At 40.8% G+C, this 21,245-nt stretch overlaps 1 protein-coding gene across 4 annotated transcripts in view; it reads left to right on the top strand.

The window, feature by feature from the left end:
• The first annotated feature begins 10,799 nt into the window (after positions 1-10,799).
• The window catches only part of CHST9 (carbohydrate sulfotransferase 9), a 215,341-nt gene continuing 204,895 nt past the window's right edge, over positions 10,800-21,245 (top strand). For all 4 annotated transcript variants that reach the window (XM_050942018.1, XM_050942019.1, XM_050942016.1 and 1 more), the window contains exon 1: positions 10,800-10,819. The gene's annotated coding sequence lies outside the window, so the exon portion shown is untranslated. The remainder of the gene's footprint in view (positions 10,820-21,245) is intronic.

The following is a 21,245-nucleotide window of genomic DNA, read 5'->3' as shown; positions in this document are numbered from 1 at the left end:
ACCAGCTAACAGAAGTCTGCTCAAGGATGGCATTTACCACAAGCTTTTGCTATTTGTTATTATTTCTATCTAATCAGTCACCTTATTCACATGGCATTGTTTACACTCCCTCCCTGGATGAGTGTAATTATAGCAAAGAGAGGACATGTGTGGAGAAGTCACTGGGATGTGTAAAGAAGAGCAGATTAATCATTTTTGAGGTTAGGAGGCACCATCAGAAATAGAAGATTTTTAGGATATTTTGAAGGTTGCCTGCAAAGGATTTTAATAAACAAAGCTTGGATCTGGGCTGGGAGGCTCACTCTGAGCTGCAATGTAGACATAGGATTCTATAGGATCTTGTTTGGTCCAGGGCTCACTTCTCCTTCTCTCCAGCCAGACTAGGGGCAGAAGAGCAAGCCTTGAGATCTTCAAGAAAAGGAGACTACCTGGTTCAACTTCACAGCTACAGCAACCTTCAGGTGGTGTATACCAGCTGGTGTCCCTCCTGCTGCTCCTTCTAAGGTGGATGCTGGGCCAGGTGCTGATGAGGATTAGGAATCTCTCTCGCCTTTGATTCAGTTTATCCCTTTGAGTCTGCAGGGGAAGAGCTTATGGAGTTGAAGCGCCCACCTTGGAATGGGACCTTAGTTCACCTGCCTTTCACAGAGTTTGCAGATCGCTTGTTTCCTGCAACCTCTTTGAAGTGGGTTCATTTAGGTAACGAGTGGATTCTCTTTCTGCCCTGCCCCATTCCTTTTCCAATGTACCCTTCCTCTTTCCATGCACTCTTTTTCTGCACCAGTGTCTACCTTTCACTCCCAAACAGCACAATAAAATTCCAAGATGACTATTACACTACTTCCATTTCCAGCTGAAATGTAATGAACATCCCAAATTCTGGCTGTGAGCTTAAACTCCATTTCCCACAAACATTCGTATGAACAAAATTTGGCTTGAGGGGATGTGATCATGGAGAGTTAGGAATTTAGTTTTTAATTTGCTGAAATGTTTCAAATAACATTTCTCTTTATTTGCCTCCTTTGATTCAGCATAATAAATATGCTCTACAAAGGTGGGAGACAATATGTATGCCGGTTATTAAAAGGAAAAGCTTTCCTATTCATATATATTTTAGATATAGTATTGCTTAGGACAGTTTCACCCCTGTGAAACATATTACTCCTGTGCTGCTATTAAGGAAGCTATCAAAATGCCTTATCTGCTGTGTAAGTAGCGATCACATAAATTAAAGATGCCCAGAGGCAGTTTACATTGACACCTAACAGTTTTGAAAAATGACCTAATTTTGATTGCAGTCAGTGTAACTATCTCTTTTGCGTGATAGTCCTTTTTTATTCTCCTCATTCTCCAGCCTCTATTTTTGGCCTCTACAAACACTTACAAAATAGTATTTATTTTATAAAGATTTTTAGAAAAAACAAAAGGCTTTTCAAGATATTTATTAGCCGTATACCTGTTATAAGTGGGAAACATTGAATTAAAAGAAAACTGAAAATAAACAGAATTTCCACTTAACCCTCCTGTGGTTTTTGAAATGAAGGTGTGAATCAGCCTTCAGGGGAAAAAAATTTTTTTTTTTTTAATAGGGCTTTCCTTAATGTTGAAATATCTCACCAACCACAATAACCATTCCTCCTCTTTTCCCAATAACACGCCAGTGGAGCATCTGTTTAGATGTAGTGGTTTGAGAAATATGTACCCTTATGCAGTATTAGTAGAGGCAAACATACCGTGAAACATATTCCTTAAAAGAAATCAAATCACTATGTAAATGCACCAGACACTATTTTTATTCATAACTGCCCCATCCCAGGAGCAGACCAGAGAATGAAGTCTGACTCAGTCACAATACCTCCCATCATAGTCTGACAAAGGAGTAATTTACTTCACCCCTTTTCACCGAGTAGCTCATTCCCCTATTTGTGTCTAGCCAGCCACTCTGTCAAATAAGCAGGTGGGCCAAGCTAGGGCTCCTCCCATTCTCCCATCCCTGCATGTCCCCTCTCCACCCACTTGCTCACAGCAGACAGTGTCCAGTGAGTGTCCTCACCAGAGCTGTTCCCTCAATCTGAGCACAGCTGCTCAGGGGAGTAAGAGGAGGGGCCTTACTCCTCTCACTGCCAATTTAGAGCTATATCAGCCTAATAGACACTGATTTGAAAAGCATGAACATTTATAAAGAAAATAAATATTTGTAATATGAATGTCAAAATTTTCAGCATCCTCTTGGCTTTAATGTCTCTGTGGCCCAGTTTCCCTATCTATCAAACAGGGATGAGTCTATGTTACTGCCTCACCAGGTCTTTGATGAATTTAGCCTTACGGTATATGTAAAGTGCTCCAAGATCCTCAGATGGAATTTACTGTTGGGCCTAAAGTATTATTTGTGTACTATCGATATAAAACATGCATTATAAGCCAGCCTAATGGCCAAGTCCTATAGCCTTTACATGGCTAAAGAACATCTGAGTTTGACTCCTGATTCTGATCTTTCCATTACAGGAGGTGAGAGTGTTACAAATGCGCCACTCTCAGCTCCTTAGGGAAGGGAATACTTCACGCTGTTATCTTTGTGTCCTCTAGTCTTCAAGATAGAGTGATTATAGCAAGTGTGAAAAATTGGGATGGGGGTGGGGGTAATAGACACCTGTATAAGACGGAGTCCTTAATATCAGGACTGTCCCTATAAAATCTGGACATCTGGTCACCCAAATACAGTATGATTTGTGTGAGAACCAGTGCTGTGAAACAACCCCCAGCTGGAAGAGGATGTTGCCCACAAAATGCCATTTGATACAGGGATTGATTGTATGCTGATTTGCATCAGCAGAGGGTCTGGCCCAGAGAGCCACAGTCCCTTCACTGGTATTATTTGGGTGAAACTGCAGGCACAATTTAACCCACAATGTTTATTATTTATGAGTGTGTAATGTAATAACAGCATTCTTCCTAGGGAAACATTATGGTCAGCCAGGTGCCAATGCAATTTAGAATTCATCAGCATCTGAGTGTTTAGTGCTTTGCTGTAAATCAGATGTGTGCACACCAGCGTTGAAAAACACTGCATGTGTCAATTCATTAGTCAGTGGAGTGGGAAAGATCAACATATCAGTCATGAAGATATATGAAGTCTGCCTCTTAATGATGTTAGCTTGTAGGCAGATTGTGATGGAACCTTTGTGGCCTGATAACTGTGTTTAATATGTGTAATCCATATCCCAATAAATCTGTAGTTGGCAATCAGAGTGAAGGCACTTTGTTCCATTTATGGAAAGAAGCACACCATGTATTGTGGGGAGCGTTAACAATTAACAGTGTTTTTCCTGAACATAGGGAAGTTGTTTATTGGATCCAAATTAAAAAGTAATAATGACCCAATAAAAACAATCAGCGTGGGTAATGCTGCTTTTCAAGGCAGGCAAATTACCTATCAGATCCCATTACTGCTGCAGTCACGTCAGTGTCTGGAGGAATTGGATGCTTCGTGGACTGCAACACCACATTAATCACTCCAGGATTTGTCTCTGTGGAGAGCTGTACCAGCAGAAAGTGTGGGTGAGGGCTGACTCACAGCCTATAGTCACCCTTTAAAAGAAAGAGAAGCTGGAGAATACTGTGGATTTCAAACAAACCAACAAATCCTCTGCTCATGATGCAAAGATTAATAAAGAAAGATTTAAAAGAGCAGAGCTTGGACAGATTAGGTGGTCAGAACGATGCTTATTCACCTGCAAGTAATTGTGCACAACGTTAAGGACTAAATCCCCAGCTGGTGTAAGATGACTCCACTTAAGTCAATGGAACTATACCTGTTCACAACAGCTGAGGATCTGGCCCTGTATGGGTAGTTCTATAGGTTCTTTCTAATATTTCTGGTAGCAGTAATAATGTTGGGAGTTTTGTTTTGCTTTTTCTCAGTCCACTTAATATGTAAAGAACATATATATAAAGAATATATAAAGAATCAGGAATCTCATTCCAATCATGTTAGGTGATAATGATTTGTTAACAATCAATTAGAATAAAGTAGTAACCTGCACAGATGAGCCAAACTGATTAGGTAGCCAATCTGTCCTGTCAACCTCAAACTAATCAGAAACTGTAGTTGTGGTCTCATCTGCACACTCAATAGTCAGATTGGGTGGTGGGACGAAGTGTTGGTATTCTACCTGAATTCCATCCACAATCCCAGAGTAGCTAGATGCTTCTGCTAAAGAAAACAGTGAAATAATGAACATAAATTAACATAGTGGAAATTTACATTCTCTCTACCATTGGGCCCCAGAGTTAATACCCCTCTGAGATATATGGCGCAGTCCATACATCCCATAGGAAATGTGGTAAATTATCTGTAATCTTGGCAAAAGAGCATGCCCGTGGTTCACAGGAGTAAGTTTGGGGTGTTTTTGTTTTGTTTTTCCACATTCATAAGAGCTAGGAACATTTTTAAAATAAAAGCTTGCATACTAGAAAGAGCAATGAGGCCAAGTGCCAACTTGGTGCATTACCAAGTATTGGTTTAATCTCTGGATATAATTTCATATTTATAGATTTATAGATTTTTGGTTGAATTACAGGGTATAAAATTGTTTCTGCCAAAATGATGCAAACAATAATTCAATTTTAGAGCCCATGAAAACTAGAGATAAAGGTGATGGTGTGGGGGAGGGATAGCAAGCACCACTGAACCAAGCTTATGAACTTTTGAAGGTATTGCCAGGAAAAGGCAAGTCTCCGTGATTGGAGACTCTTTACTGAGAAGAGTAGACAGGCCTGTAACTAGACCTGATCGGGAGAACAGAAGAGTGTGCTGTATGCCAGGGGCTAAGATACAGGATGTGGACTTGAGACTGAATACGATCTTAGCGGGAGCGGGAAAGAATCCATTGATTATCCTTCATGTGGGAACGAATGACACGGCTAGTTACTCGCTGGACTGTATCAAGGAGGACTATGCCAGACTGGGGAAGAGGCTTAAAGACATAGAGGCTCAGGTGATCTTCAGTGGGATTCTGCCGGTTCCTAGAGCGGGGCGACGAAGGAGTGACAAGATTATGGCGATCAACAGATGGCTCAGGGAGTGGTGTTATAAGGAGGGCTTTGGGATGTACAGTCACTGGGAAGCATTTACGGATAGACGACTGTTCGCTCAGGATGGACTTCATCTCAGCAAGCAGGGAAATAGAATTCTAGGATAGAGGCTCGCCGACCTCATCAAGAGGGCTTTAAACTAGGAAGTTGGGGGAGATGGTTGGGAGATGTTCGGGAGATCTCCATGCCAGAATATAACCTGGAGAGGGAAGTAAAAAAAGTGAGCGGGGATACCCTTGCGACCCCAAGATTTGATCCAAGGAGGAATAGTGGAGTAGAAACCAGAGTAACGGGTGATGCTGGTGGTAGAAAATTTGTGCACGACGGGGGAAAGAATGTCACTGACGCCAAACGCTGAAAATTAAAAGGTCTGTACACTAATGCGAGGAGCCTAGGTAACAAGATGGAGGAACTGGAGTTACTAGTGCAGGAAGTGAAGCCGGATATTATAGGGATTACCGAAACCTGGTGGAATAGTACTCATGACTGGAGCACGGGTATTGAAGGCTATGTGCTGTTTAGAAAAGACAGGAAGAAAGGCAAAGGTGGTGGAGTAGCCTTGTACATCAATGATGAAATTAAATGTAGCGAAATAAGAAGCGATGGAATGGATGAGACAGAGTCTGTCTGGGCAAAAATCACACTGGGTAACAAAGCAACTAAAGCATCCCCTGAGATAGTGCTTGGGGTGTGCTACAGACCGCCGGGATCGGATTGGGATATGGATAGAGACCTCTTTAATGTCTTTAATGAAGTAAACACAAAGGGGAAATGTGTGATTATGGGGGACTTCAACTTCCCGGATATAGACTGGAGGACGAGTTCTTGCAAGAATAATAGGGGTCAGATTTTTCTGGATGTGATAGCGGATGGATTTCTTCATCAAGTAGTTGAAGCACCTACCAGAGGGGATGCCATTTTAGATTTGGTGTTGGTGAGCAGTGAGGACCTCGTAGAAGAAATGGTGGTAGGGGACAACCTTGGTTCGAGTGATCATGAGCTGATTCAGTTCAAACTAGATGGAAGGATAAACAAATGTAGATCTGGGATTAGGGTTTTTGACTTCTCGAGGGCTAATTTTAAAGAGTTAAGGATATTAGTTAGGGAAGTGGATTGGATGGAGGAATTAGTGGATTTAAATGTGGAGGAGGCCTGGAATTACTTTAAGTCACAGCTGCGGAGACTGTCGGAAGCCTGCATCCCGAGAAAGGGGAAAAAAACCATGGGCAGGAGTTGTAGGCCAAACTGGATGAGCAAACAACTCAGAGAGGGGATTAGACAAAAGCAGAAAGCTTACAGGGAGTGGAAGGAAGGCAGGATCAGTAAGGAAAGCTACCTTGCTGAGGTCAGAACATGTAGGGATAAAGTGAGGAAGGCTAAAAGCCACATTGAACTGGAACTTGCAAAGGGAATCAAAACCAATAGTAAAAGGTTCTACAGCCACATAAATAAGAAGAAAACAAAGAAAGAAGAAGTGGGGCTGCTATACACTGAGGATGGAATGGAGGTAAAGGATAACCTAGGCATGGCCCAACATCTAAACAAGTACTTTGCCTCAGTTTTTAATAAGACTAGTGAGGAACCTTGCGATGATGGAGGGATGATAAACGGGAATGTGGATATGGAAGTGGATATTACCGCAACTGAGGTAGAGGCCGTACTTGAACAGCTCGATGGGACGAAGTCGGAGGGCCCGGACAATCTCCATCCGAGGATATTAAAGGAACTGGCGCGTGAAATTGAGAGCCCGTTAGCGAGAATTTTTAAGCAATCGATAAACTCGGGGGTTGTGCCGTATGACTGGAGGATTGCTAATGTAGTTCCTATTTTTAAGAAAGGGAATAAGAATGATCCGGGTAATTATAGGCCTGTTAGCTTGACGTCTGTAGTATGTAAGGTCTTGGAAAAAATTTTAAGGGAGAAAGTAGTTAAGGACATAGAGGTCAATGGTAATTGTGATGAATTGCAACATGGATTTACTAAAGGTAGATCGTGCCAAACCAATCTGATCTCCTTCTTTGAGAAGGTGACGGATTACTTAGATAAAGGAAATGCGGTAGATATAATTTACCTAGATTTCAGTAAGGCGTTCGACACGGTTCCGCACAGGGAGCTGTTAGTTAAATTGGAAAAGATGGGAGTGAATATGAAAGTTGTAGGGTGGATAAGGAACTGGTTAAAGGGGAGACTCCAGAGGGTCGTATTGAAAGGTGAACTGTCGGGCTGGAAGGAGGTCACCAGTGGAGTCCCTCAAGGATCGGTTTTGGGACCGATCTTATTTAACCTTTTTATTACTGACCTTGGCACAAAGAGCGGGAATGTGCTACTAAAGTTTGCGGATGACACGAAGCTGGGGGGTATTGCTAACACGGAGAAGGACAGGGATACTATTCAGGAAGATCTGAACCACCTTGTAAACTGGAGTAATAGAAATAGGATGAAATACAACAGTGAAAAGTGCAAGGTCATGCATTTAGGAATTAATAATAAAAATTTTGGATATACGTTGGGGGCGCATCAGTTGGAAGCGACGGAGGAGGAGAAGGACCTTGGGGTACTGGTTGATAGCAGGATGACTATGAGTCGCCAATGTGATACGGCTGTTAAAAAAGCAAATGCGATTTTGGGATGCATCAGGCGGGGTATTTCCTGCAAGGATAAGGAGGTGTTAGTGCCATTATATAAGGCGTTGGTGAGACCCCATCTGGAATACTGTGTGCAGTTCTGGTGTCCCATGTTCAAGAAGGATGAATTCAAACTGGAACAGGTTCAGAGACGGGCTACGAGGATGATCCGAGGAATGGAAAAGCTGCCTTATGAAAGGAGACTCAAAGAGCTTGGCTTGTTTAGCCTGGCCAAAAGAAGGCTGAGGGGGGATATGCTCGCTCTATATAAATATATCAAGAGGGTTAACGTTAGGGAGGGAGAGGAATTATTTAAGTTTAGTACTAATGTAGACACGAGGACGAATGGGTATAAACTGGATATTAGGAAGTTTAGACTTGAAATTAGACGAAGGTTTCTGACCATTAGGGGAGTGAAGTTCTGGAATAGCCTTCCGAGGGAAGTAGTAGGGGCAAAAGACTTTCCTGGCTTTAAGACAAAGCTTGATAAGTATATGGAGGGGATGTTATGATAGGATCGTTAATTTGGGCAATTGATCTTGAATTACCACCAGACAGGTCTGCTCAATGGTCTGCGGGGAGATGTTGGATGCGATGGGTACTGAGTTGCTGCAGAGAATTCCTTCTTGGGTGCTAGCTGGTGACTCTTGCCCACATGCTCAGGGTTTAGCTGATCGCCATATTTGGGGTCGGGAAGGAATTTTCCTCCAGGGCGGATTGGCAGGTGCCCTGGAGGTTTTTCGCCTTCCCCTGCAGCGTGGGGCACGGGTCGCTTGCTGGTGGTTTCCCTGCAGCTTGAGGTCTTCAAACCATTTTTGAGGATTTCAATAACTCGGTCCTGGGATAGGGGTTGTTATAAAATTGGATGGGTGGGGTTTTGTGGCCTGCCTTGTGCAGGAGGTCAGACTAGATGATCAGATTGGTCCCTTCTGACCTATGAGTCTATGAGTCTATTAGAACATTTTTTAAGTACTGCATTTCGAAGGACATATGATACAGAACTGAAATTTCAAATCTGGGTAAGACATCATGCGAGTGAATGTACTGAGGATGGGGTCCCTGTGTGCTTGCTTTTTTTTTTAAATGTAGCCAAAAAACTAGAACAGGGGAGGGGGGATAAGCTTTCAAGTAACCTCTCCATCTTACCACTTACCTGTTATTCCTAACAATAGATTATTTCAGTTGTCCCACTTCCTTTAAACAATAAAATACAATTCCCAAATGCTTAACAGATATGTAAGGGTCCCAAATTCCATTTGAGGAAACAAGCTGCTCTTTATCAATATTCGCCTTGTACTTTGAGAATACAATGATGATTCTTCAGATCCTGTCCTAAACTGTTGTGAAGGGTGTGTGCTGTCCAACATCTACCACACTTCATCCTAAAGAGGGTTTAATTTAATCAGGTGAAGTGTTTCCTGCTTACTGTGTGTACAACATTTACTGTACCTTTGGGAGCCTCCAAATGAAAGGGGCTATATACATGCAAGGACCACGTTAAAATTCTACTCCCAAATCTATTTTGGAGGGCAAATATCTTTGTGTTGCAGGTGCATGGCTGGTTATCAGGAATTTAATGCAGCAAAGAACCTTTTATTATTTCTGGTTCTCGTATTCAGACTGGCTGTTATTCAGGGAATGGGAAGCTCAACACTGTGTGAAGAATTCACTGTTAATGGTTAATTTCATCCTTTCAGCCCTCGTGGATTCTGTAGAAGACTAGTTATATTTAATTTTTGTCTTAAAAGGGAATTTACTGTTATATGCTTTATATGTAGTTTTTTAATGGATTTTCATAGTTGGGTTAAGTATCAGAGGGGTAGCCGTGTTAGTCTGGATCTGTAAAAGCAGCAAAGAATCCTGTGGCACTTTATAGACTAACAGAGGTTTTGGAGCATGAGCTTTTGTAGGTGAATACCTACTTCGTCAGATGCATGCCTGAATCAGCTGGCACAGGCTGGCCATGGGTGCTAATTGTAGTGCAGACGTACCCAGAGAGATAGGAAAAGGGAGCAAAAGAAGGTGGGCTTGAGGGTGGCGGGGAGGGCTATGTGCAGGAGACAGTGGAGTTGTAAGTGAAGATAATGAAATAATTTGGAGGAGGTCTGCTCAGTGAGGGAAGGGGGAAACTGAGACCAGCAGGAAAATCAGAGATACTGATGGATTGAAGGTCACAAAGAAATTGGGTAGATGAAATTAGCTGGTGATCAGAAATAGGATCATTGGAGAATGAGAGATCAGAACAGTACTCAGAGAATATGAGGTTCAGACAGAAACCAGCTGGTGGTCAGAACAGACAATAAGGGAGCACCAGCAACTTCAGTAGTTCATTCTTCATGGCTCTGAATGGAGAATCTACCCTTTGTTTAAAATCAAAAAGTCTGGAACAAGTTCAATTGCTATTAATCACTGAAAATAACAACTTTGCTAAATTCAAACTACTGACATCTGCAAAGGTATTTACTGCATCCTGATGAAGACTGATGATGCAGCAATAAGTAAAGTAAGTGGCTGGGAATTCATAGCTCAAAAATACTGAGTTGCCCTTGAAGCTTTTCCTAACTGAAGTCAGATAACTTACTTCAGTGAAATGTGAGAACAAAAAGATGATAGTCCAGAAAGATTTATCTTCCCAGCAAGGCCTTGCATTGCTTATCAAGGTTTACCAGTAGACCCACTGCCCAAGGCAATTGGTTGCATGGTAAGCTCTGATTAGAAGCGAAACTCTGTGGGCTGAGATTGTTTCCTGATTGCAAATGCAGGGGCTAGGGGATTGTTTGGTAAGCTCTGTGTGTGTTAGAAGAAGAAAGCAAACAGACTGCAAGAGAAGCAGTCATGACCGTGGTCCTGAGAGGGAGCAGAAAGCCAGGCCTCTTTTAGCATGCAACTGACTGGAAAGGCAGGCTTGGCCATTGTAAGCAAGGAAACTGATGGTGTCTGTTTCTCCTGTGTTTGGGGAAACAGGACTTTGTGTACATTCTTTGTAACTAAACAAGATTCTATCAAAGAAAATACCTAACGCCCACCATCCATTTCTCCTAACAGAAACAACTCTTCAAGGCTCCCAGTATTAGCTAACCACCTTGGCCAAATGCACAATGGTATGTTCAAAAGTAATTTTCAAAATTATTGCTATGTGTTTGTTATATAAATCATGTGTTATTGTTTCTATTGTATGATTAGATGACTTACGTTACTGACCAGTGCAGTGTGAACTCCAATTGTTGCCACTGAATATACAATTCAAAATCTCCACTATATCTCTTAAATATAACATATTAAATATAGCACAAATTACAGATTGGGGGTTGGCTTCTCTCTTCCACCTGAAGAAATTTGTGAATAATTTTGATTAACAAATTGCTTTAAAATGTCATGATGTTTAGGTGGAGAAATTCACAGACAGAAGTAGGGTCAAATCCTGGCCCACTGACTTCAGTGACAAAACTCTGCTTTTAATGGAGCCATGAGTTCGGCTGTAATGCCAAAATTAATCAGATAATTTATTAGTAGCCAATTATGTGCTCCACTGTCACTACGTTGTTTAACTTCTCCTTAAACAAAAGACAACTATCCATGTGTGTTGCGGGTGAATCAGTGCAACTGTGCTTTAATGGGGACTTGTGAAGTGTACTTGAATAGGGAGAACAGTAAATATTTGGCTGTAACGGCCTTCTGCTGATTCTGCTACTATGATGACTGAACATTTAGATGTTTTTAGAGCAAGCTTAAATCAATGGGAGGAGGGAGAGATTCTCACTTAGAAACTTCGCCATTGGGGATTGAATGAAATTTTTCTCTTCACTTAATTAGGCTAATATCTTTTTCTCATGTAAGACATAGGGACAACAGTGTTGCTGGATGTACAATGCACAATGCCATGAGGAGCAGATAAGCTCTGCAAGACTGGTAAATAAACCGTAGTCTGAAATATGTACACATGAGCTTTATCTGCCTTACAAGTTCCATTAGATTTTCAAATGTATTATTTTGTTAGCTGTATCAGCACATTACAGTCTGAGAGAGTCATTAATGAGGATAACTAAATTAGGAAAGGGGAGAAAAAGAAATTGTTAGTATTTGGAAACTGCAGAGTATTCTCTTTGATTAGAAAGCTGGGTTACTTCCAGGGAAAAGATAAGGATTAAATGAGCATTCCATACAAAAGGCAAAATACACTTACTCAGAAATCAACTGACTGCAATATTTTATTATTATAAGCAATACATTATAATGAAGATTGACAGAGCGAAATATATGAAAAATATTAAATCAATCAAACTCTACCATAGAATTTCTATGGATAGAATGTCATGCTTGAATAATACGATTATAGCAGCAGGAATATACTGTTGACCACCTGACCAGAGTGGTGACTGTGATTGTGAAATGCTGAGAGAGACTAGAGAGGCTACAAAAATAGAAAACTCAATAATAATGGAGGATTCCAACTATCCCCATATTGACTGGGTACATATCACCTGAGGATGGGATGCAGAGAGAAAATTTCCAGACACCGTTAATGATTACTTCTTTGAGCAGCTAGTCCTGGAACCCATAAAAGGAGAGGCAATTCTTGATTTAGTCCTAAGTATCACACAGGATCTGGTCCAAAGGTGAATATAGCTGAACCACCTGGTAACAGTGACCATAATGTAAGTACATTTAACATCATTGTGGGGAAAAATATCAAAAAAACCCAGCACAGTAGTAGTTATCTTCCAAAAGGGGAACTGCAAAAAATGAGGACGCTAGTCAAACAGAAATTACAAGGAATAGTCACAAAAGTAAAATGTCTGCAAGCTTCATGGAAACTTTTTTAAACAACATCAAAATAAAGGCTCAAACTAAATGTATACCCCAAATAAAAAAAAGTAAGAGGGTCCAAAAATGCGATCATGGCTAAACAGTAGAGTAAAAAAGGCAGTTAGAGACAAAAAGACATCCTTTAAAATGTTTACTGAGGAAAAGAGAAAGGCAAGACAAGTGTAAATGTATAATTAGTCAAGCCAAAAAAGAATTTGAAAGCAACAATGTTTTTAAGTATATCAGAAGTAGGAAACTTGCCAAACAATCTGTGGGGCCACTGGACGATGGAGCTGTTAAAGGAGCACTCAAAGAAGACCATGCCATTGTGGAGAAGCTAAATGAATTATTTGCATCGATCTTCACTTCAAAGGATGTGAGGGAGATTGAAGTGTCAGTGGGGGAGGTTTTGCAACAGACTGATGAATTAAACCGTAATAAGTCACCAGGACCACATGGTATTCACCCAAGAGTTCTGAAGGAGTTCAAATGTGAAATTGCAGAGCTACTAACCTATCACTTAAATCAGCCTCTATACCAGCTGACTGGAGGATAGCTAAAGTAATGCCAATTTTTTTTTTAAAAAGCTCCAGAGGAGATCCTGGCAGTTATAGGCTGGTCAGTCTAACTTCACTACCAGGCAAACTAGTTGAAACTCTAGTAAAGAACACAAATATCAAACACATACATGAACACAATATGTTGGGGAAGAGTCAACATGGCTTTTGTAAAGGAAAATCATGCCTCACCAATTTCTATCCAATGAATATATAGTGTATTTGGACTCTCAGAAATCCTTTGACAAGGTCCCTTACCAAAGGCTTTTAAACAAACTAAGCAGTCATGGGATAAGAGGGAAGGTCCTCTCGTGGATCAGCAACTGGTTAAAAGATAGGAAACAGAGGGTAAGAATAAATGATCAGTTTTCACAGTTGAGAGAGGTAAATAATGGGATCTCCCAAGGATCTCTACTGGGACCAGTACTATTCAGCATATTCATCAATGGTCGGGAAAAAGGTGTAAACAATGAGGTGACAAAGTTTGCAGATGTTACAAAATTATTCAATATACCCCAATTATGTTGTTATATGTATATAGTATTAATTTACAACATATTTTAATTGCATTTCATTTGGTTGATTTCTGTGTAAAATTACTATGTTGTCTCCATTGCATCTTTATTCATAATGAAAGAGTGAACAATGTATAAATTAAGGATTTATTGCACATCACACTTGGATACTTTTATTTTAGATGGCATCCTTCATGCCTGCCTGGAATAGGATAGCTTAAGCTCTGTTTTTAGACTTTGACTGGTGATCAGCCTGAACCCCAAACTTATAACTTCTTAAGCACAGGCAGATGGCTGGGACCATGCCTATGAAGTTCCCGGATTGGAGCCAGGATTTGTTGAACTTTAAGGTGTAGTGGTTACTTGGGCTTTGGCCTGTGGGGGAGCATAGTGGGCTGTTCTTTCTTCCAAGAGGTGTGTGGCACTGCAATTTTCAGTTTGTCCATTTCACAGAATACAGCTGGCTTATAGCGGTTTTATATTTTTGCTCCCAGAGGCAGTGTGATGGGTACAGTTTTGACAAACTAAAACATAGTACATTTTTAAAATATCAGGTGGTAACTACTTCTCCTCCTTTTCCCAAATTGATGACTGAGATTATACAGAATCACCTGGAGTTTGCCACTCACTGTTTTACAAGAGGATGGAGAAGACACTCAGCTTCTCCTTCTTCCAGCTAATGTAGCCGGGGTGGGATGTGAGTCGACAGGTGTGTGTAAAATAGAAGCTGATCACTATTTCTTCTTTGCAATTGTGTTCTGGCCATGTTCATCCCAGGATATTAGAGAGACAAGGGGTGGGTGAGGTAATAAACTTCTGGATGCATCTGCAAAAAACGGGGGAAGAGAGTACAGGGAACTTCTTCCTGGCACTACAACCACACAGGTGCTAGACTCAACAGACTGTGCCTTCTCCTGCAGGCTAGGTTGTGGCATGCCCAAGGCAGTTTCACAGAAGCACAGCCAGCTGGGTTGGGTGCATGACCCAAACTCTGCACTCTACCCACTGCATACTTGATGTGGAGTGTAGCCTATTTCTTTCAAAAATGTGTAAGCGTGCTCACCCAGTGTGCCATAAGGCATTCTGGCTGAATTGCCCTGCACAGCCAGAATGTGTCACTACCTAGCATGGTACCATACACCTACCTAGCACTGTAAAAAAAGGAAAAAGGCCTATACCAAAGCTGAACCTATATAATGACCCACAGTATATTGTATAAATCTGTACAGAAGAGTTACAATGTCATAAACTTCACTTTTGTTTATTACTCTTTCTTGTCTCATACATTGTACAGTACAAATTCTCCTTAGAGTACCCTCCAAAATCCTGGCAGGTGTGTATGCCCAGGTCATAGCATGGTCAGAAAGTTTGTTTCCTGAAAAAGCTGTGTTGTAGGAAGAGTGTCTTAGTCTTTTGCCTCATTTTGTGCATAGTTACCAAAATATATAAATTTAAAGATTTTTTTTTCAAGTAATGGTATTTGCTTTTACAATCATGTGGTTTGACTTGGACCATTGAGAATGTGAACAAACACAGAAAATTGTGTAAAAACAATGAGGAGTACTTGTGGCAGATATATAAACAGTACACGAGAAGATGGGTGTTACATGTACTGTTATATATCTTCCTACTGTATTTTCCACTCCATGCATCTGAAGAAGTGGGTTTTAGCCCACAAAAGCTTATGCCCAAATAAACTTGTTAGTCTCTAAGCTGCCACAATGACTCCTCATTGTTTTTGCTGACTAACACGGCTACCACTCAGAAAATTGTGTGTGCGTGCATATATATATTTTGTTTTTAACTGCTTTCCTTCCCCTCTTATACCAAAAATCCCACACACTTCTCTTGCAAGTATTACACTATCTCACCTTGCATGGCTTAATGTATTGAACCTGTAATCAGAAGATTGAAATAATGAACCTAAGTATCTGGGTGAACTAGCATAGGAAAGATAACTGCAGTAGGAAGAGATGAGAGTATACTAGTGACACCTGGTGTTCAAAATGAAGGATGTGAAAATGTAGTCAAGTAAAAATGTGGTTTTGTATTTAAGCTGTACGTTTAATAATAGATATAGGAGGTGCTGTTAATAAAGTTCTTGTTCCGATGGTAGTAAATGTCCATTGTGTATGTGACATTAAGATATGGTTTCAGGGAAAGGTTACTGGAACATAAGAGAAGAAAGGAAAACATGCATTGACATTAAGAAGCACAGACACTATGGCCAGTGACACCTCACAGCCTTGAACGGAATTGCAGAAATCTAAAAGAGGCAGTGATGACATTGGACCTGTATTTTGCTTCAACATGTCTGCCACTTCTGTGACAAAGTGACAGAATAAATGAGAGCCTCTAATGGAACACAGCAGCTGACTCACCACTGTCATTACAAGAACACAGATTATGCAGAGTTTTTTTATACGTTATTTGTAGGCTATTGAGTAAGGACAACAGAGTAAGATACTAGTCAATATAAGTAAGTGGGACAGAATTTGGCCTCACAGTACATCAAACTGGTCTCTCAGGAAGAGCAACTTTTGAAGTGATATGAACAAGTGAGAATTAATCTAACCCATTCAGTTACATAACAAATTATTACAACATGTGGCGTTCTGTTTAAAATCTGGTGACTACAGTATGGCCTGCGATCCTCAACTTTATTTCTACTTTCCTTTCTTTTATATCTAGCATGCACTTCGATTTCCTTGTCCAGTGGAATTTTGCAGCGTAATTTAATTTGCAGTACTTTGAGCTACGGGCAATGACTGGATGACTGTGTAGATTATTACTGGAGTACACATTTCTATTTAAACTGTGCCCCCCCACATTGTGAATAATGTAGTAAAGAGATGGAGCAATGTAGCCTGACTTCTTATAGAATAGGAGGGTAAATGCTTTGGAAAGCAGCATTGAAGTAAGTAGAATTTAGCTTATACAGCAAGCAAATAAAATTCTCAGTGTGCGGAGTAGCTGAAGCCAATATAATGTCAGCTGACATGCTTCACAAATTCAAAGAAAAGGAAGAGGTCATACCAGTGATAGTTATAGAATATCTGAGCTGGAAGGGACCTCTGGAGATCATCTAGTCCAAGCCGCTGCTCAAAGCAGGACCAATCCCCAAACAGATGTTTGCCCCAGCTCCTTAATTGGACCCTTTAAGGATTAAACTCATAACCGTGGGGTTAGCAAGCCAATGCTCAAACTACTGAGCTATCCCTCCCCTCTAATAACAAAGCTACAGGTTGCTGAATTTAGTGTTCCTAGTAGTGAAGCTATCTGGCAGCTGAGTAGTTCTTGGATCTTTTAAATATTCATTTTTTTAATTTTAGCTTCTCATGATAAAGAGAGCTAAAATATATAAACTTGTATCAACGGGTGAATGGGTTCATACTATGCTAGCAAAGTTAAATTAGTTAACAAGTGAAAAACTAAACATTTTTGCACGTAACTCAAAAATTCAAATAATATAAAAATATTATAAGTGTAATGAAATAGTACGATTTTTTTTCTAAGCATATGATGTAAATACATGTTTAAAAAAACAAGAGATTGGTTTCCCATGAAATGTATCAGTAGGTAGGAGAGAAAAGGTAACAACAAAGCTTGGTCATATGGGAAAGTTACTATATAAATAAAATGACAAACTCACAGACTGGTTCATTATAGAGAATCCAAGTGAAAGTTTAAGAATTTGCTTAGATCCTGGAGACTTGAATACAACTATACTTGAAGAGATTACTTCAAAGCTTTTAGATGCACGGGACTTTTGAACCAGAGACAAATTGCAGGTTTTGATATCTTAAATTAGATAAACGTAATCTCATGTTTGGTGCTGTGAAAATACCATATAGGCACTAGAGATTTCTCAGACAACTTTTTGGAATAAGTTCAGCACCTGTAGTGTTTCATAAAATAGTGACACATCTGTTTAAAGATTATGAAGTGAGGATCATAGAGTGGCGGTCATTTTTACAAGAACATGGGACACACCACAGGAAATGACTAAGAAGGTTCTGAGAGATCCTGCCAAGAATTGAGGAAAAATTCGTTATAGGGACGTAGCTTTTAACATTTTGTTACAGAGAGGAATCTCATGTTAAAATGAACTCTTTGGCAAATGCAGCTATACATAGATGACATTTTGGCATGGAATGCTGCTAAGAAATAGCATGAGCACCAATTAAGACCAGCTGAAGACGAAACAAGACAAGCAAACCTCAAACTAGAGAATGGTATGTATAAAAACATGCAGTCCAAAAATTTAGTTAATGGGATGCATACTTATAGGAACTGAGGCAAGAACAACCCACTGTAGAAGCTGTAAAAAGTGAATGGCAGTGAAAATAAGGCCTGGTCTATGATAAAAATGACCTGTTGCTGAAATGGGTTTTAGCAGGAGGTGCAGCTGAATTGGTGCTGGACACACTTTAGCAGCTAGCGTAGTCAAAACCAAACTACTCATAAACGCTTTTAAAAATGTTTTTACCATCAGTGTCTCTGTTTTCCCATCTTTAGCATAAGGCAAAAAATATTCACTTTACAGAAACATGTGAGAATAAAAGACTTTTAGAGTCTCGAGTGAGAGTTGTCATATGTATTAAGTGCAATTTATTATTTATTTCTATCATGGATTCTATACAGACCAAAGAGACAGGAATGGGAAATACTGTAGAAGGATTGTAGTCAGCTGCCTGTGAAGGTAAAACAGTAAGAACTTATTCCACTGAGTAGCTGAAGTTGTGGTTTATAAACATGTGTACTTCTCAGTAACAGAGTTCCAGATCATGGCTTCTGTCCTGATCCATGCATGGTGGTGGTACATACCTCATCCTTCTGTCTAGAAAGGGAGGCTCAGCTGCCTTCATGGCACTGCCTGATTTCATCTTCTCCATGTTTCAGAATGAGCTGTGAGGGGACAGAGATGGTGTGGACTATGATGGAAGGGGACAGAACAATGGTGACAATTCATACAGCCTAAGACAATATTATATATATATATATATATTCATACAACCTAAGACACAAGTTTGTGGGGGTAGCAGCTTTCAGGGAGTTCAAGGTAGCATGGTTTTGCTGGAGAGTGTGGGATGGGGAGATCCACTGGGGGCTGTAGGATCCTATAAGCTTAAGGGTGAATCCGGCAGCTATTTCCATGTGGAGCAAATCCCATTTCCCTCATACATACCCCATATCCTCCAAATGGACTGTTTGGAGGAAGGATTACCTTGTAGAGAATTTCTCCTAAAAACTCCCTTCCCTCCTCCTTTCACACAAGAATGGATAATTTGTCTTGTTGTTATGCTAGGAGAAAGATATAATGTGGGATTCATTCTGAAAGATTAGAATCATTATTCAGGGTCACCACTAGGGGGCATATATTAAGGAGGTAAGAATCTTTGTAAATGGGAAATACAATAGAACCTCAGAGTTACGAACACCTCAGGGATGGAGGTTGCTCATAACTCTGAAATGTTTGTAACCCTGAACAAACATTATAATTCTTTCAAAAGTTTACAACTGAACGTTGACTTAATACAGCTTTGGAACTTTGCTATGCAGAAGAAAAATGCGACTTTCCCTTTATTTTATTTTTTTTAGTTTACATTTACACAGTATTCTACTGTATTTGCTGCTTTTTTTATGTCTCTGCTGCTTTCTGACTGTGTGCTTCTGGTTCCAAATGAGTATTTGGTTGACTGGTCAGTCCATAACTCTGGTGTTTGGAACTCCGAGGTTCTACTATAAACAGTCTTGCATTCACCCAGGCCTCAGAGTCCTGGGTTCTGTACACCTATGGTTTCTATACCTTGGATATCTACCAAACGTTAAATGACCAACAATACTGCACAAAAACAGACCATTTCCCACAGGTGGATGCTCATCAGATGTTGGAAAAGATCATAAAAATCTGCAAGGTGCTTCTACAGAACTCATTTGATATGGCTACTACTTTTACTCTGACTTCCTTGTAATGTTGGTATCCCTAACCAGATCATTCAGATCTGTAACATTCAGATCTCCTTAGATAATTACAGGACTGATATGAATCTCAGAAGTTTTTTGTTAAACTAGCAGTGACACCTGTTAAATTCTAAATCACAAGCGTTTTATGCTTATGTCATAAATAATTGCTTTCCTCAGCAATCTCTCAACCATATGTCCATATGTGGAGAAGAGTACCACATTCTGAATCAATCTCCTTTTAATCCACCTACAATAAAGCTGATTGTTTCACCTCCTTAATGTGATTAGGGACATAATAGGAAGAGTTATGAAATTAACCTGATTTCCTTCGCATTGTAGAGTTGATAACTCTACTAACTTTGAAGGTAGCCTTCATTTTGTTTGCAATGTGTGTAATATATTTTGGTAATGTCCTATTGGGTCAGATTCCTTTGCATGTCACAGCCCCCTTGCACTGCTCAGGCTATAAAGATGCTGTAATTTGGCCACAAATTTCTAGCGGAGAATTCCCCTGGCATAGGGAACTCAGTCCCACTGTTGGGTCAGTGCCTCCGCCTACCCCTGCTTTTGGAGGCGAGATGCTGTTGGGCGGGGGAGAAGAAGGTGTGTGGAGGATGTGGTGAAGGAGAACGGAATGGCACCAATCCTCCAGTCACATAGGGTCCATTACATAGGCACCAGCTTCCTCTGGGCTCAGGGGTTGCTTAACCCCCACAATCTGCCCCAGGTCCTTCCCCCAAACTCCCACCCCATCCCACCTCTTCGCTCTCCTGCTCCACCTCAGGCTGTAACAGTGGTTTTCTGGGGCAAGAGAGACGCTTGTATTTTTAAGATCTGGAATGAGATCCTCCCCTCACTCAGGCCCCTGTATGTTTGATAACGAAGCCCTAAAAGCCATGGTTCAACAGGCAGAGTAGTTGCCACACACAGGTACTGCAGAAAACAGCCATAAGGCTGCCTCCAAAGGATCCCCTCACAAGACTCAGCATAAGGAGCATGCTGAGGTGAAACTGAGGATGGGGGGGGACATGAGGGGAGTGGCGCTGCTGCATATTGCTCAATATATTGTCGGCAGTGGCTATCCCTCAATATGAGGATGTCTGCCAGGGGGAAAACACCATCAATGAGACTTAAGATAGCTGAGGAATCCAATCCATGCTCTACAGGTTTTTCCACATATACGACAGATTGTTGCTTGGAGAGAGCACAGCTGCTGACCAGGATGCTGTACACTTCTCTTCCGTCTTTGCCATTTCTCAGCCTCTCGAGCAAGGTGAGTCTCTGAAGCTGAGCTGCAGCTTGATGTATGATGCAACACCTTTGCAGTCTATTGCCAGTCAGCTCTTCCCAGTTCATGGGGTCAATGCCTCCCTTCTTATGATATACTTTCATGTTGCCCTTACAGTCTTTCCTCTGTCATCCATGAGTCCTCTTACCATGACTAAGTTGAGAAAAGAGGACTTGATTTGGAAGAGGCGTATCAGACATCCACACACAATGGCCAGCCCAATGAAACTGATGTTTCATAATCTTTGCCTCAACACTGGTGATGTTAGCTGCTGAAGGAATGCTGGCATTGGTGCGACAATCTTCCCATCTGATACGGAGAATCTTCCAAAGACAGTGCTGGTGGTACCACTCCAGATGCCTAAGATGGTTTTGGTATGTCACTCATGTCTCGC

The sequence above is a fragment of the Gopherus flavomarginatus genome, chromosome 2, assembly GCF_025201925.1.
Source record: "Gopherus flavomarginatus isolate rGopFla2 chromosome 2, rGopFla2.mat.asm, whole genome shotgun sequence".
Taxonomy (NCBI): domain Eukaryota; kingdom Metazoa; phylum Chordata; order Testudines; family Testudinidae; genus Gopherus; species Gopherus flavomarginatus.
Note: the sequence above shows the minus strand (reverse complement) of the source record. Positions and strands in the feature narration are given on the sequence as shown.